Source organism: Anabrus simplex, chromosome 6 (genome assembly GCF_040414725.1).
Source record: "Anabrus simplex isolate iqAnaSimp1 chromosome 6, ASM4041472v1, whole genome shotgun sequence".
Classification (NCBI taxonomy): Eukaryota; Metazoa; Arthropoda; class Insecta; order Orthoptera; family Tettigoniidae; genus Anabrus; species Anabrus simplex.
Window position 1 is genome coordinate 111,499,754 of NC_090270.1, and position 18,270 is coordinate 111,518,023.

General features: G+C 39.7%; 1 long non-coding RNA gene across 2 annotated transcripts in view; it reads left to right on the plus strand.

Moving 5' to 3' along the window:
• Positions 1–18,270, plus strand: part of LOC136875524 (uncharacterized) — a 60,584-nt gene that overhangs the window by 16,482 nt on the left and 25,832 nt on the right. The gene's annotated exons all lie outside the window — the stretch shown is intronic.

The following is an 18,270-nucleotide window of genomic DNA, read 5'->3' on the forward strand; positions in this document are numbered from 1 at the left end:
TACACATTTTACGTATTTAGGAACAGTTTGTTTTGGTATAGTAGCCCTGAAAACATTGGGCTGTGCATAGTCCAACTTTGCACTCCTTGCACCACCATCTGCTTTCTTTTTACGGTACAGGTGAATCATCAGTCTGCATCTCTTCATGTAAACGAAAAAGTAAGCCCAAATTTCTGGAGAGGTGAAGTATTTCTATCGTTCGTATTCAGAGTAAAATAGTGCAGCTAGAAAACTTGCACTCGAAAGTGATGTAAAAAATATAAATCTTGCCCGAACTGTCACTTGATATGTTATCTGGTTTGTAAGCAGAGTATTCATAACTGTCATCCATTTCTGAACCCGTTTCTCCCGATGAAATATCCAAGATATCACTGTAATTGAGCTGGTGAGGACATGTTTGTACAGTAACACAACTGACAGATTTGGCACACTCAGCTCCTGGCAAATCGAGTGCTTCCGTAAAGTCACAGCAAGAAGAAACTACCATTTTATCGTTTAGATTTGAACTCCCTGATAACTGCTGCATTCTAGTGGACACTAGATAAACTAATACCTCCAAGCAGGGGACGGGAACCGTGTAGGATACATGCAGCTTCCTAAAAACGCGTGAAAATCACGCCCGTATTGGATACAGGCGCCGTCCACTACCAGGAAAGCAGTGCGCCTATATCCCATACGGTCATAGTGTTGAAAGTGTTAATTACAGTTCAACTGATAACAAACATCAGTTCCTCGAGTAGGGAGGAGGAAACGATGTAGATAGGTGAATTGGGTTGAAGCATGTGGATTTACCCAATAATTACTTGAAGACTAGAGTTCGGTATTTTCACAATCTTAATCCTGATTTATTGGACAAAGAAAATAAGTATGTAAGTTTTTTCTGAATGGACTACGTATCCTTCATGAATCCGGTTGAATTGCTATGATGGACTCCGCACTATTTTACAAAGAACAGCTGGAGCGGGAATGGAATTTGTAAAGTACAAGGTACTTTGTACTGGTGCCCTTGATGGACAAGAGACAAGACTAATGCTGTTATCACCTACTGCTTGATATGATTATATAGTTAATGCTAGAATATTTTCCCCCTGTGGGTGGGGGCAGTAGAATAACACCCACGGTATCCCCTGCCTGTCATAAGAGGTGACTAAAAGGGCCCCAGGGGCTCTGAACTTTGGAGCTTGGGTTGATGACCACGGGGCCCTTAGCTGAGTCCTGGCATTGCTTCCACTTACTTGTGTCAGGCTTCTCACTTTCATTTATCCTGTCCGACCTCGCTTAGTCAACTCTTGTTCTTTTCTTACCCCGACACTATTAGGTTTGCGAGAGCTAGGGAGTCTTTCATTTTCATGACCTTCCTGGCCCTTGTCTTTTGGGTGATATCCTCATTTTTTGAAGTGTCGGATCTCTTCCATTTCTTCCCTCTAATTAGTGTTATGTAGAGGATGGTTGTCTAGTTGTACTTCCTCTTAAAACAATAATCACCACCACCACCACCACCACCACCACCACCACCACCACCACCACCACCACCACCACCACCGCTAGAATAAATATTACAGTATGGATAAATTATGTCCATTATTATATGTGTAACAAATTGAGTAGCATCGCATATTAATGTGCTATGGCTATGGAGCCAAGCTCTGCATTCGGTAGATGAGTGAGTGAGTTTTCTTGAGACTGGTTTTCTGTGGTTTCGCATTTTCACTTCTAGGCTAATGCCAGGACAGTTCCTATTCATACTCCACAGGAGTTTCCTTCTTCCACCTTAGCCAGTTCCATTCACCATCATTTATTTCCTCTTCATTACCGCTGTAACTGACATTGGCATCAGGAAGGCATCCGGCCGTAAAAATATAATACCAATATAAATGGTCCGTTATTGGACATTATAAATTTTCCAGCTAGCTCATTCTTGGTTGCCAGCGTTTCGCCCTCGTGTGCTAGGGTGGGCTCATCAGTTGGTACCTAGCACACCTACCAATACGCTGGCTAGTGCATACCGTGGAGGCCACTGCGTAGGCTAACTGGAGCCACCGGCAGTGCCAATGCACTAAGAGACTTTGTCTCATCACTAAAAATTGATGCCTGCTTGGCCATCAGATGATATAGATGTTGATTCCCATAGGGAATCTGAAATATTTGTCCCGAATGAGCAAATTTATAATACCAATATAAATGGTCCGTTATTGGACATTATAAATTTTCCAGCTAGCTCATTCTTGGTTGCCAGCGTTTCGCCCTCAACATCTATATCGTAAAAATATACCGTGAACTTCATCTCGCTTCATGCCCGACTCCATATCAGGAAACGGGACTAAGGGGTGGACATGCATTATACGTGTGCTTATTATGTTCAGCATCCATTTCAGAAGCAATATCTTTCCATACTTTGTCAGTTACGTTTTTGTTTTATGTGGTGAATATGATGTTACCATCAATCTGTGGCTTGGTTCTAAAAGGGCCAATGTCAAAAAACCAGTTTTTGAGCTATGAGCATTTGAAGTTTTGCTTATAGTTTTCCAATTATTTTTTTCAACAACCAACTTTATACTTTCTTTGTGGAAGTCACCTTATTAAACGCTAATGTTTTTCTTTCGTATCTTTAAAAATTGCCAGGTCTCTAATCTTTATTGGTAATCTAACATTATTGGCAAGGGCTTATTTAATTAAACGTTAACTGTTTGTTTAGTACGTAACAGAGACATTGGCCCTTTCAACATGTTGCAAGCGAGGATAAAACACGTTTGTATCAGTTAATATCTCAATTTCGATAAAAAATGACATTGGCCCTTTTAGAACCAAGCCACAGAAATATTTCTGTGTGCTCTCACTAATTCCATAAGCTTTTCATATTGAATCCCATTGTCATCACTGCTGTCCAAATGACATTTTGGAAAGGAGGAAATATCACCTGTAGAGATTCCCTCACTCTTAATGGAAAATATCTAAAAATTGTCAATCATTTTAGGTACCTTGTAATTACCCTGAAAACTACTACAAATTAATTAGATATCATATTCAAGAAAGAACTGCAGCAGCCACAAGAGCAATCTCAGCCATAATGAACCCTAGATACAGCAATGAGACTTTTTAAAACAGCCTTATCTCTAATACTAACTTATGGATTAGAACTGATCTGGGATCGTCTAAACCTCAGATTTTGAATTACGGATTTTCCATCAAGGTGTTTCTTTTTTTCTTTTTTTTTTCTTTCTTTTTTTTTCCCCCTTAATTAGGTTGTCTGGCTCCTTGGCTAAATGGTTCGATTCTGGGCTGGGCCGAGGATTTTGAGTACATATGGTTAATATGATTCATCTAGTTCAGAGATTGGGTTTTTGTGTTCATCTTCGTTCACTTCTCTTCATATACACACAACCCACCACACTACTACCACAGAAACATGCAACAGTGAATACATCCCTCCACATAGGAAGGGCATCCAGCTGTAAAACTGAGCCAAGCCCCTGTCACGTGCTGACCAAAGCCGGGAAGAGGAATGTGCAGAAGACTGTCATTACTCTTATTGTCGACTCACTAGGATTTTGTTCATGTTGACAACTATTATCAAAATGGTACGTGATTCCTTCCGCACTAACACAATTTTTTGCGCTTACTGTTTGATTGGTGATTTCCTTACCTTCAGAACTTTTGATAGGTAATTAGCACATTTGGAAAATTTGTAGGCTTGAATTTCTACCACTGTATGAGACTTGAACTTGTTTTTCTTCAGTCACAGATGCATCAGATTTGATTTTTATTATCAGGAAAATGAGAATCACAAGTAAAGCATCTGTGTAAATGTTCCTTGACTTTCCTGAAAATAGACCCCATCCACTTTACACGTTATCCTCTGCTTTTAGGTTATCCAAATAATATTTATCTTTTCCTTGCCTGTAACCAGACTTACTCCTTGAAATGAAACACAAAGGCATTAGTTCTTGTTGTTAAAAGCACAGTAGTTGTGATTGAAATAGTACAATATCTATAACAGCTTTAAGAAAGAATACATGCACAAGCAAATGTATAGTTTGTGAATTTAAAATGATTTCCACCATTTTCAAATAAAAAGTATTATATTGCCATAAAACAGTTCACAAAACTGAATCTGAAGCACAAGTGCTGCCAGAATTTTGCCAGACTGTTACAAATCCTCTTTTAATCATTTCAGTATTATTATAGAAGGATGATTGGGATATATGAATGATTTTGTAATGGTGCTCTCTTGAAGAAATGTCGTGACTAGAGCCCGGAAGTTAAGCAAAATGCAGGGGCGGCTTTTCAGGTGAAGTAGGTGAAGTGCCACTTCACTATTTATTTTTACCTCAATGATTTTTTTAAATTTACTCTTCTGATGACATTTGTTGGTTTTACGGAAAGAAAATGTTTTTTGTACGGTGTTTGGAGCACCAGGAGTTCGCATTACTTGATGAGAACCAGGGAAACTCACGAAAACGCCGGCTGTTGGCCACCCACAGTACGGCGCGTGAGCTTGAGTGAAGACGAGAGATTCAGCAGCTGGCTTTACCTCCCAAGTGCCGCTTGGACTTGGCAGTTGCCATGACAACCGTGACGTCACCCGCGTACTCAACTCAGTGCGAAATGTACAAGTGAAGTTGCAGGAAGATCGGAATGTTTTGTCTTCGCTGCGTCATCCTGTGTAAAGTACGAGTACTAACGCATCGTGGTTCATTCGTAGTGTTGTGCTGTTTTATTTAAACATGTATCCTGTTTATGACAGTGTGTATTTCATTAGAAACACCATTTTCACGTTGGAGAAACGAAGATCAGAATGAAGTTCTACGTTTTGATCGCCCTACTGAATCACTGCAAATTTGTGCTACAAAAAAACTGAAACATTCCGGTAAATCTTACAATCTTAGTTTCAAACGATCGTGGTTTAAGGGATTTCTATGGTTGTGCTCCTCTCCAGCTCTACAGAAGTTGTTTTGTTGGGCCTGCTTGCCTTTTATCAATAAAAATAACGTATGGAATAAAGAAGGATTTTCAGCCCTTTTGAACACAACACGTTCTTTACATAAGGACTCAGACTCTGCAGAACATAAAATACGGCAGCTAGATTTCAAGACATTGGAATCAAACCAAAATACGATCTCTGATGTCCTGAAGGAAAATGCCAAACTGTATATTGTAATTGTACAGTTCAGTGAAAATGTACATTTAAATAGGCTTTTCCTTCAGTTTGTAATTGATACAGTGCTCTATTTAAGTAAGCAAGAACTAGCTTTTCGTGGTCATGACGAAACATTAAATTCAATAAATCGTGGTCACGTTCTGGACCCTCCGCCAGTCACAGGTACGAGGTACGAGTACAAAACAACCAAAAACAACACGTAGTTCCTAAATCTTGTCCTCCTCTGTGGTGTAGTGGTTAGTGTGATTAGCTGCCACCCCGGAGGCCCGGGTTCGATTCCCGGCTCAGCCACGAAATTTGAAAAGTGGTACGAGGGCTGGAACGGGGTCCACACAGCGTCGGGAGATCAACTGAGTAGAGGTGGGCTCGATTCCCACCTCAGCCATCCTGAAAGTGGTTTTCCGTGGTTTCACACTTCTCCTCGAGGAAAATGCCGGGATGGTACCTAACTTAAGGCCACGGCCGCATCCTTCCCTCTTCCTTGTCTATCCCTTCCAATCTTCCCATCCCCCACCAAGGCCCCTGTTCAGCATAGCAGGTGAGGCCACCTGGGCGAGGTACTGGTCATCCTTCCCAGTTGTATCCCCCGACCCAGAGTCTGAAGCTCCAGGACACTGTCCTTGAGGCGGTAGAGGTGGAATCCCTCGCCGAGTCCTAGGGAAAAACTAACCCTGGAGGGTAAGCAGATTAAGAAATAAAGAAAGAAAGAAAGAAGTTCCTAAATCTGTCACTCGAAACCGAACGGGTAACAGCTCTTCACTACACTATACAGCCACGAGCCGCCACTGGCAAAATGCCTTTTTATCTGACTGGATATCATTAGGCAAAATGCCTTTTTTACCTGACTGGATAACAAAGAGTATATCTATAGAGATAAATATGTTTTCGTGCATTTAGGAAGTGTAGAGACAATTTTTATTTTGCCTATTTTGGCTTCCGTTGCCTATTTTAAGATTTCATGCCTTTTTTTGATCGTTATGCAATTTCTTCTGCGATTTACACATTTTAAAAGGCACATAATGAATTTTCTTACATCGAAGACGAAAAAAAGGTTGCACAAATTAAAGTACATATTGCCGTCACAAATATCTATTTAGAATATTGTTCCCTGTAACAGTTAAAATTGAAATAATTGATAAATAGATTCAACCTATTCAATACAAAAGAATAAGAAATGTAGTAAATTACATTCCCATTTAATAATAAGTAGAAATGGTACCGGTTTCGACCCTAGTCCATGTCATCGTCAGCCGATTAAAACATGAAAAAGAATGCATAGGAAAAGGAAAAGATTAAGTACACTCCGCCTCTTCTACTTATCCGGAGTGCCTCTTCTACTGATCCGCCTCTTCTACTGATCCGGAGTGTACTTAATCTTTTCCTTTTCCTATGCATTGTTTTTCATGTTTTAATCGGCTGACGATGACCTGGACTAGGGTCGAAACCGGTACCATTTCTACTTATTATTAAATGGGAATGTAATTTACTACATTTCTTATTCTTTTGTATTGAATAGATTGAATCTATTTATCAATTATTTCAATTTTAACTGTAATATTCTTCAATACGGAACAATGAAATATTTAACTTTAAATTGTTCCCTGTAAATCGTTTATTTGTTTTCAGGCATTCGAAAGCTTATTTTCTCAACCCATTCATTTAACCTCTGTAAATAGCAGAACCTTCATTAGTAAAAGGAATGCGCAAGCATAATGAATGCCAAGAAAGAGAGAGGATGAGGGAAGTACGTCTCTTCTCTTTTCTCACACCCTTTTTGCCGTGACAATGCGTATTACCTGGTATTCCCGATTTTGAAATGATAAGATAATGCAGAGGAAGGGAGGAAATCATTTCTGTCTAACAGGTCATACATAAAAGAAGTTGTTAGTCTACTGTTGAACTTGTTAAAGGCAACTTGGGTGTTCGCGCTGACTTATTTATCATGCCGAAATTTTCATCGTTGCGTGGTAAATTACATGGCTATGATCACGAATTTGGTTCGGATACACTTTCTACTGATGGAGCTGTACTGTTTTGCAAAATCTGTGAAAAATCTATTAATCATGAAGAAAAGTACCTACTTTATAACTCAACATTTCACAACAACGAAACATGAGTCTAGCTTAAATATTGTTGGCACTAAGATCAATTTAATATCAACAGCATTTACAACATCCAGTAAACAATCTGAGTTTTCCCTGGACCTATGTAAAGCTGTCTTGGACTCCGGAATTCCCTTCTGGAAACTGGAAAATCAATCCCTCAGGACGTTTCTGCAGAAGTACTCTAAAGAAGAAGTTCCATCAGAATCCACATTAAGAAAAACATATTTGAATATCTCCTTTGAAGAGACCCTGCAGACGATTCGAAGCAGAGTTGCAGAAAGGAAGATCTGGATCTCCACTGATGAAACTACGGATGCAATGGGACGTTACATGGCCAACATCATCATTGGAACTATGGAAGCAACGCAAACTGACCTATCATCAGTATTTGTTTTGACGACAGAAGAAATGGAGAGAGCAAATGGTTCCACAGTGGCACAGTTGTTCACAAATTCATTAATGTTACTTTGGCCAGATGGAATACGGCATAATGATGTCCTACTTTTTGTCACAGATGCGGCACCTTACATGAAAAAGCAGCTACAGCCTTGAAAGTTCTCTTTCCTAAAATGCTCCACCTCACATGGATAAGTTAGTTTCAAATACCAAGAAAATCTTCCTAAAATCACCTCCCAAATCCGAGTTTTCAAGGACATGGCACCAGAGCTCCCTTTACCTCCACAGCCAGTTCTCATGAGATGGGGAACCTGGATCTCAGCAGTTATATTAAAATATTTACATGTCAGAGTGTTTACATATAATAGGATGTTAAGTGCTGATAATATTCTTGAACATATATTTTTTTACATAGACATAGATTTAGATTGCTGGTGAGTCCACTATGAGTTTGCTATTTGGAGTCTGTGTGGCTTTTGCTGATAATAATTATAGTAATGTACAGTTTATATTTAAAAATAGTTGGGCTTAGCCCTGAACTAGGCGCTCATTCCATTCGTACATGTCCATTCACACGCTCATTCGGACTTAGTATTACCAGTGTCGTGTCTTACTAGTTGTTTTTGATTGTTAGAAAAGAAGGCATCTGGAAGCAGTCCAAAGTTCTCCCACCCTTGTATCCCCATGACCCCCTTACAGGCCTAAGTGCGGGTGAGGTTGGGTGGAGGTATCCCGCCTACTGATTAACTAACAGAGTATATTAGTTGGACCCTTCCAGAGCACTGGGCAGTCGGCCTGGACTGATCTAAATCCTAGGTGACACAACGCTGATATTACTCTACATTTACTCATTCATTCTCTCATATAATGCACAATAATATAGGATTATTACTACATAATATGACATAGGAACAAAATGTACAGTGATTGGCTGAGCTATTACTTCGCATTCACACTCACGCATAATTACTCAGTCATGCATCATACATCCTCACATTCTCACGGCATTCACCCACATCCATACATTCTCACTGGCATACACACTTGCATACATCCTATAATATTTACAGTAATACACAGCTTTATTGAATAATAATATACATTAACACATCGTTGCAATCATTCACTAGCCAACTGACAAACAGAGTTTTCCCAGATGTTTGGAAAGATGCACTAATTAGACCCATCCCGAAGAGCTCCAAGTTGGATTCTCCTTCAGATTATCGTCCAGTATCCATTCTACCACCCTTATCCAAGGTGCTTGAACGTCTAGTTCATACACAAGTTACTGAATACCTTACCAAGCATTCCCTCTTGAATCCCTTTCAATCCGACTTCAGGAAAGGACATAGCACTGCGACAGCTTTACTACGAGTGACAGATGATATCAGACGTGCAATGGACCAACGGGACGTGACTGTATTGACGTTATTAGATCTCAGTAGTGCCTTCGACACTGTTAATCCTCAGTTACTACTGCAGAAACTTCGAAAGCTAAATTTTAACAGTGTATCACTTCGTTTCTTTTTATCTTATCTTGAAAATCGCCGGCAACGTGTAACTGTTGGAAATTTGAGCTCAGGATGGCAAAGGAAGACCCTCGGCGTCCCTCAGGGGTCGGTTCTTGGACCACTGCTATTTATCATCCAAATTAATGATATATCAAAGCTCTTAAATTCTGCAAATTGCAAGTGTACGCGGATGATATACAGATTTACTATCATTCAAAACCGAGTGATATTGATACTGCAATTACTAAAATAAATTCTGACCTTCAACATCTTAGTGACTATGGAAATAAAAACAGTTTATTAATGAATCCAAATAAGACTCAAGTTATTATTATCGGTACCAGTAAAAACCTTTATTCCCTCAAGCAACAGAACATCCCCCCAATAATTTTAAACAATAAAATCATACCCTACTCTACTTCAGTGATCAACTTAGGAATTATCATGACTGAGACTCTAAACTGGACTCAACAGGTGATAAGCACATGCAATAAAGTACATAAAAGCTTATATCCCCTGAAACGGTTCGCTAATATATTCTCTGTTCGACTTAAAGTACAAATAATTCGCTCTCTTATACTACCTATATTTGACTACTGTGACACTATGTTGACTGGAATAACCTGGGACAGTAACAAGAAACTGGACCGGAGCCTGAACAGCTGCATAAGATATATCTTTAATCTGCGATATGATGCTCATATATCACCTTATTATAAGGAGCTGTCGTGGCTTCGAGTGCACCAGCGCCGTGAACTTCACATGCTATCGCTTCTGCACAAAATTCTTTCCACTAATACTCCCGACTATCTGTCTTCATCTTTTTCTTACCTCTCGTCCTATCATGAACACAATACAAGATCTGGTTCCTCTCTTGCCATACCTATAAACCGGACTGCTGTGTACAACCGCTCCTTCATAATCTCTGTGTCTAGGTCATGGAATTCGCTACCTGCGAACATTAGAGAAAATCCTTCTCATCGCAAGTTTAAAGTGGCTTGCCGGGAGCATTTGCTGGGTAGATCCCGCTGACTTGCTGGATAATTGTTGAGTGAATGAAGGAATGAATGGGATGAATGAATGGATTACTGCAGTTACATAATTTAAGTGTATGTTATTTTGTGTATTTTAAAATTAAGGATTCTTTCATTATTATTATTATTATTATTATTATTATTATTATTATTATTATTATTATTATTATTATTATTATTGCTATTAGTATTATTTGTTTTATTTGTATTCGAAATGATAAGTTATGTATATGTATACTCATCTAGTGGTTAAGTGTAAGAGAGGGCCTTGAGCCCTAACTTCGCCACCAATAAAGGCATTATCTATCTATCTATCTATCAATCTATCTAACTATCTTCCATTCAGTTGCACAAGGGCGCTTCCACTTTCATTTCACCGCACTAACCCAACACTAGCACCCTCACTGCCACAGCACTGGAAAAGCACTACCGCACACCGCTGCCACCTAGGTGTATTGGCGGTGTCCAGTCACGTGCTCGACGTAGATGTCGCTAGACCACTGTATCAAGTCTGAGACGCACAGGTTGGACATCATTCTGGAGTATGTCTTGCTTATGCCCAAGATCTGTAGTGTCTTGCTGTTGGCGCCGTCCCAGGTACCGAGCGAGCCCACTACGAAGGCATCCAAGTTTACAGTGTAGCCGGCGTCACGCAGAATCCTAGCAGTTGGCTCGTTTTCTTCAAATCACGAGCCTTCTGGAGTGATTCGTACCCGTCGTCGAATAGGATTGTGACGTTGACTATTGACACAACCTTCTTCTCTTTGTTGACAACTACTAGGTCAGTTCTTAGAGCTCTGATGTCCTGAGGGATGTTGGTGCCTGACCCAGTCAGCTCGTCGTAAGGCACCTGTTGATTCTTGCGGCATGTTCCCGACCTGGCAGGTACAGCTTTACCCAGTCTGGCATCGTGGCCAGATGAGGATGGCAGTAGTTTAGAACATGGGCCGTCGTCTCCTCTAAATCACCGCACTTGCGGCAACGGCTGTCGTTGTTCACCCTGTCGTATCTCCAGCATCCGTTGAGAGGCAGCACTCCTAGGTGGGCACGATGAATAAATCGCCAGTCAGTGAACCTTGTGTATCTCCCGGACTGTAGAAAATGATTAGATGGAGCATTCCGGGATGAGATTTGCATTATCTTCCCCTGGTCAGGCTTCGATGCCAGTTGGTGGCGATAGTGCTCTGTGAGGCAGGAGCGGAGGAGTGCTGCCATGTCGCAACGCTGGCGTCAGATTCTGGATGGGGGAGGTGAAGTTCCCATCTCTTTAGAGTCTCAGCAGTCAGCAACAATTTGGACAAGATATGTGAGGTACTTCATGCCATATCAGTAGATGAAGTTGCTTCAGTTCGCAAGGTAAAAAAGTTATTGGACCCTGAAGAGCTCAGCAATGATCTGGCATTTATAACAGCACATTATAGTGTGATACCTGAAGCAATCTTGAAGTTGGAGAAAAGAAATGATTCGCTGGTATCATCTATGGCGATCTTCGAAGATGCAGTAAATCAACGGCTGCAAGCACCAGGAGAAAAAGGAAGCAGTATTAGTGAAAAGTGTGAACGTGTTTTGAGTGCTAATGTGGACATTGAGAAAATGAAGAACAATTGTGATGTTCTGAAAGGTGAAAATTCTGTATTAACTGGCATGTGTCCTTCCGAAATAGCTTGTTTCAAATTTGCGCCAATCACTTCAGTGGAAGTAGAACGTTCCTTTTGCATGATGAAAAACATTCTTTCTGACAAGCGTCTGTCTATGACAGTTGATACTTTGAAAAAGCACCTTGTTGTTGCATGTAACCAAGGAAAGTAAGAGTAAGCACACTAATTATGTGATAAATTGATAATAAAGAAATGAATGAATATTTAAAATAGATATTTTCATTAATAATAAGTGAGATTCCTCTTTGCTTTCACTCTTAACAAATGCCTATTTTAATTACAGTACTGCCTATTTTCAGTATTTCAAGTGCCTTTTAGCCTGCCTATTTTAACCAAAGATAAATGCCTAACTTCTGGGCTCTAGTCACGACACATCATCATTTGTTCTTTGTTGGTCTACCAACATTGATAATTTCTCTACAGGGCTATTTCCATTTTAAGGGACTATTCTGGTTATCTCCCTCTCCCCTTTTATCTGGAAATTTTTCTGGGACTAATTTTTGTTTATATTCAGCAGTATTTGAAGGAGTCCAAAAATATAAAAATTCTTGAGATTGTAATCAGGGCTCTTTACCAATTTTTACGTATCAAGTAAATAGGATAACGAATTGCTGTTTCTTGTTCCTTTGGGGATAAAATCGAGGCAGTGATCCTGCTGTTTGGCTGTGTGTCTTGAAGACGTGGTATCACAATGTTTCTCTGGAAGTGTGCAGTGTTCACTTTGATGTTTTGTATTCTTTTGCCGTATCCTAGTACTATATAACTAAATCCTGCAACAGTTGTGGATCCCTATTGATATCTTTCTATAGTGGAAGCAATTTCTTTTTAGTTTTGACTTAGTTAACGTATAACTGTGGAGTTCTCAGTCTGTCAAAACTAACGCAGGATTAATAAAATTAGAAATTACCTGAAAAGGAAAACATTTAATAACAGATTATATCTGAGGAACATAATATGCTCTTCTTTTTTTAATTAAATGTTTCTTTTTTTTTTCAGGTAATGTATCATTTTATTTAATCCTGAATTAGTTTTGACAGACTGAAAAACTTCAGAGTTATAGATTCCCTATAGAAATAGTCTTTAAGCACTTTTCTTTGATGCTGCAGTAGGTAATGGTACATATTTTGCTATAGTCTAGGTAAAGTGTGTCTCATCCAATATGAGCACAAACTTCCACTTGTCGCCCATCAGTTGGCACTCATACTGTTTATGGTAATTGGTCTTTCGCTCTTTAAGGGAATATGGCTCAGCTGCTACCTTTCCACTCTTGGCGGGCGGTGGTAATTTATGTCTGTAGGCAGCAAAAAAATTGAAAAAATGCATACAAAATTTTGGAAAATTTACTAAAACCGTGAAAAATATTGCCATATTAACCACATACCTTGTTTAATACATTCACTGCCACCTTAATTAATCTTATAAATTGCCCCAGGAGCTGAAGCTTTTTCTTTTCTTTCTGTGTATTAGCTAGAAGGCAATAGATGATAGTTTTAATGTTAAGTGAAGTTTTTACACACATACATGACAAATCATTGATGACAGGCATGTGCATCATCAGTACTGAACAATGATATAATATCCTTGATGCAAGTAGACGCACATGTTCGTCATCGATGTGCATGTTATTGATCCAGAATATTTGCAATCCATTGTAACATATGATGTTACATTGTTATGTAATAATAGTTTACATCAAGATTACCCTTCAGTAACTGTTTTTGATACAGTAGTGTATATTACGATAGTCATTCACATAATGTATTACACTAGTGGTAAATCCTACTGCAAGGCTCTAAGCAAAGTGCAGGACTCTCAAGGAATTGAGGACAGTAATAAGTGGGGTCAGTTTTTCCCCCTGTCTTGGCACAATGTACATCGCTTTTTTTTCCCATTGATTTGCCTTTAGGATTTACTTTTTGTGTTGTAACTTGAAGGACCAGTAGAATTGTCATTGCCAATTTCATCCCTTATTACATCACATTTGAAAGCACCAGGTCACAAACCAGAAACCGAAACATGTACCGTATAATTCCGAATATCACCCGCCACCAAATAAGACCTGCACCCTAAATTTTGAGACGGCAAAATACGGGAAAAAAAATAAAAAATCAAATTAAATAGGTATGTAATTTTCTTAAAATATACCACAAATATAAATTCAAACAGCTTACAGTTAATAAAATCATCACAGAAAATAAAATCAGTCCAATACTCAGATCAGTCACAATTCACGGTCGTTATCTGAAGTTTCACCATAGGAACTTTCGTCGCTGGCATCTTTCCACAAATAGTTGTCTTCACTACCATCTACTGAATTTGAAATTCCACATTTCTTAAAGCTTTTCGACACTAGATCGTTGGGAATGTGCGCCCATGTGGTCTTGATCCAGCTGCATATTAGTCCCACTTCAGGCCTCTCCACTCGTCCGGTTAGTGTTAACGTGTGATCACCATCAGACATCCATTCGGTGTACAATTGTTTCATTGCAGTTTTGAAAGGCCGCACACATCCAACGGCTGTAGAATAGAAGTGAGTCCTCCGGGAATTATCACAAGATAGGTTTTTCTTTTCCTCATCATATCTTTTTTCCGTCAGTTGTATGTCCTCGGTAATTGTCCAACACAAGCATGTTTCGTTTTTGTAACAAAGCTCCCAGGCGACGTTGCCAAACGCACTTCATCCAGTCCTCAACTAACGCACTGTCCATCCAGCCGGACTCATGTGTTCTAACAATAACGCCGGACGGCAAGTTTCCTACGGAAGTGTTTTCCTTTTCAGAACCACATATGGAGGGAGTTTGGTTCCATCCGCTAATACGGACAACATTGCCGTGCATCGTTGCTTTTCGTTACCACCTGTTCTGATGGTTACACTTTTAGAACCATTTGTATCCACTGTATTTTCCAACGGGATTTCAAAATAGACCAATGTCTGGTCAGCATTTCCAATTTGCGACAGCAAATAAGAATTTTGCTTCCTCAAATGAATAATGTGATGCTGAAAGGCCATTAATTCACTCCCCAGGGAGTTTTGGATCCATACGCGGCTTGCAGTAAAGCCCTGTGTTTTGAGTTCTTTTGAGATCTCTAATGCTTTCAATTGACACATTTCACTAGAAACACCATATCCTAACTCACGTTTTTCTATCACAAATTTGTGGAGTCGTTCTTCAATTTCCGGAAACACTGCACTCCGCCCGTGGAACGCCCTGCGATCGCCATTACTTTTTAGAAGTTTTTCCTTCTTCTTCCGCCAATCATGAATACACGATTCATCATTATTATACTTTCTGCCAACGGCACGATTTCCGTATATTTCAGCTTCGTTTACAACTTTAAGTTTCTCACGTACAGTAAATGATCGCAGGCGCCATTTTGAATCCATCGCTTACTGTCGAGACAGCACTTTCACGGGACGGATACAGAACTCGAATGTGAGTGAGATAGACTGCCGTAACCAACAGTCTCGACTCTCGCAAAGTACGATAGCCCGCGAGATCATCTATTCGCGCACCCAGCATGCCAACAACACTTGTGAAACAAATGACGATTGAGCATCCGCAGCAGCGGCTTTCACATTTACTGCATATTTACCCATATTCTTTGATTTACTGCTCTTATCTCGGCATACAATGACATTATAATCATGGGCGACTTTTAACACTGACCTTTTGAAGCAGAGTAGTGATGCGAACAATCTACTGAATTTATTTCTCGCTACAAACATGACAATTCTGCCTCTCAACGCTACTAATCACATTCATTACTCTTACCGCACAAGTCATACCTTAATTGATCTTCTTGTGACAAATCAACCTCAAAAAGTAATTAAGCACGGACAGATCCCTGCTCCTTGCATCTCTTCACATGACCTATTGTACGTGTGTTACTCTACACGAATACCTAAGTACAAACCACGCTACATTACAGTACGAGACTTGACCAGAATAAACTACACCACGATGCATATAACTTGCCTTGGGATAGTATACGTAATTTTGAGAACATTAACTCTAAAGTAAACAAATTCAATTCACTGGTACTGGAAATATTTGACAAGCATGCACCAAAAAAACAGGTAAGAATCACCTGTCATTCTTCCACGTGGCTAACGGCCGAGATAAGGTCTGCTATGGCCAGTTGGGACAAACTGTACAGACAATAAGGCAATACAGACAGACGCATAAAACAGATGATTTTGAGCGGTACAAGATTCTGAGAAACAGAACCAAGCAGTTATTTAGGAATTCTAAATATAAATACTTTCAGGAACTGATGAACAATAACAGCCCAAGACAAAAATGGAGTAAATTACGCACGTTAGGTATAGGTAAAGCCATAGAGCAGCATGTACCACGCATATCGCTAGAGGCTATAAATGAGATCATTTCGCACGACCAAAAATAGCCTCTACCTCCTTCCCTAACAATTCACTACCCTTGTTACAACAGCAGTCTGTGTATGAGCAATTCTCTTTTTTAGAAATGTCAGCTCGAATGAAGTTAAAGGTGTGATATACTCTATTACATCTAATTCCACAGGTAATGATGACATTCCTATATCACTTATTAAGGATATCTTGGACCGGGCGAGTTGGCCGTGCGCGTGGAGGTGTGCGGCTGTGAGCTTGCATCCGGGAGATAGTAGGTTCGAATCCCACTATCGGCAGCCCTGAAAATGGTTTTCCGTGGTTTCCCATTTTCACACCAGGCAAATGCTGGGGCTGTACCTTAATTAAGGCCACGGCCGCTTCCTTCCAACTCCTAGGCCTTTCCTATCCCATCGTCGCCATAAGACCTATCTGTGTCGGTGCGACGTAAAGCCCCTAGCAAAAAAAAAAAAAAAAAAGGATATCTTGGGAGCTGTTCTGCCAATACTAACTCATATATTTAACCACTGCCTAACAAACGGAGTTTTCCCAGATGTTTGGAAAAATGCACTAATTAGACCCATCTTGAAGAACTCCAAGTTAGATTCTCCTTCAGATTATCGTCCTGTATCCATCCTACTATCCTTATCCAAGGTCCTTCAGTGTCTAGTTCATACACAAGTTACTGAATACCTTACCAAGCATTCTCTCCTTAATCCCTTTCAATCTGGCATCAGGAAAGGACATAGCACTGCGACAGCTTTACTACGAGTGACATATGATATCAGACGTGCAATGGACCAACGGGACGTGATTGTACTGACATTATTAGATCTCAGTAGTGCCTTTGACACTGTCAATCCTCAGTTGCTACTGCAGAAACTTCGAGAGCTAAATTTTAATAGTGTATCATTTCATTTCTTTTCATCTTAACTTGAAAATCGCAGGCAACGTGTGACAGTTGGAAATTTGAGTTCAGGATGGCAAAGTAAGACCTTCGGTGTCCCTCAGGGGTCGGTTCTCGAACCACTGTTATTTATCATCCAAATTAATGATATATCAAAAGCTCTTAAATTCTGCAAACTGCAAGTGTATGGGGATGATGTTCAGATTTACTATCATTCAAAACCGAGTGATATTGATATTGCAATTACTCAAATAAATACCGACCTTCAACATCTTAGTGACTATGCAAATAAAAACAGTTTATTAATGAACCCAAATAAGACTCAAGTTATTATTATCGGTACCAGTAAAAACCTATATTCCCTCAAGCAAAAGGACATCTCCCCAATAATTTTAAACAAGAAAATCATACCCTACTCTACTTCAGTGACTAACTTAGGAATTATTATGACTGAGACCCTAAATTGGATTCAACAGGTGATAAGCACATGTAATAAAGTACATAAATGCTTATATCCCCTGAAACGGTTCGCTAATGTATTCTCTGTTCGACTTAAAGTACAAATAATTTGCTATATTTGACTACTGTGACACTGTGTTGACTGAGATAACCTGTGACAGTAACAAGAAACTGGACCGGAGCCTGAACAGCTGCATAAGATACATCTTTAATATGCAATATGATGCTCATATATCACATTATAAGGAGCATCGTGGCTTCGAGTGCACCTGCGCCGTGAACTTCACATGCTATTACTTCTGCACAAAGTGCTTTCCACTAATACTCCCGACTATCTGTCTTCATATTTTTCTTACTTCTCATCCTATCATGAGCACAATACAAGATCTGGATCCTCTCTTGCCATACCTATAAACCGCACTGCTGTGTACAACCGCTCCTTCCTAATCTCTGTGTCTAGGTCATGGAATTCGCTACCTGCGAACATTAGAGACAATCCTTCTCATCGCAAATTTAAAGTGGCTTGGCGCGAGCATTTACTGGGTAGATCCCGCTGACTTGCTGGATAATTGTTGAGTGAATGAAGGAATTAAATGAGATGAATGAATGGATTACTGTAGTAACATCATTTAAGTGTTCTTTATTTTGTGTATTTTAAAGTTAAGGATTCTTT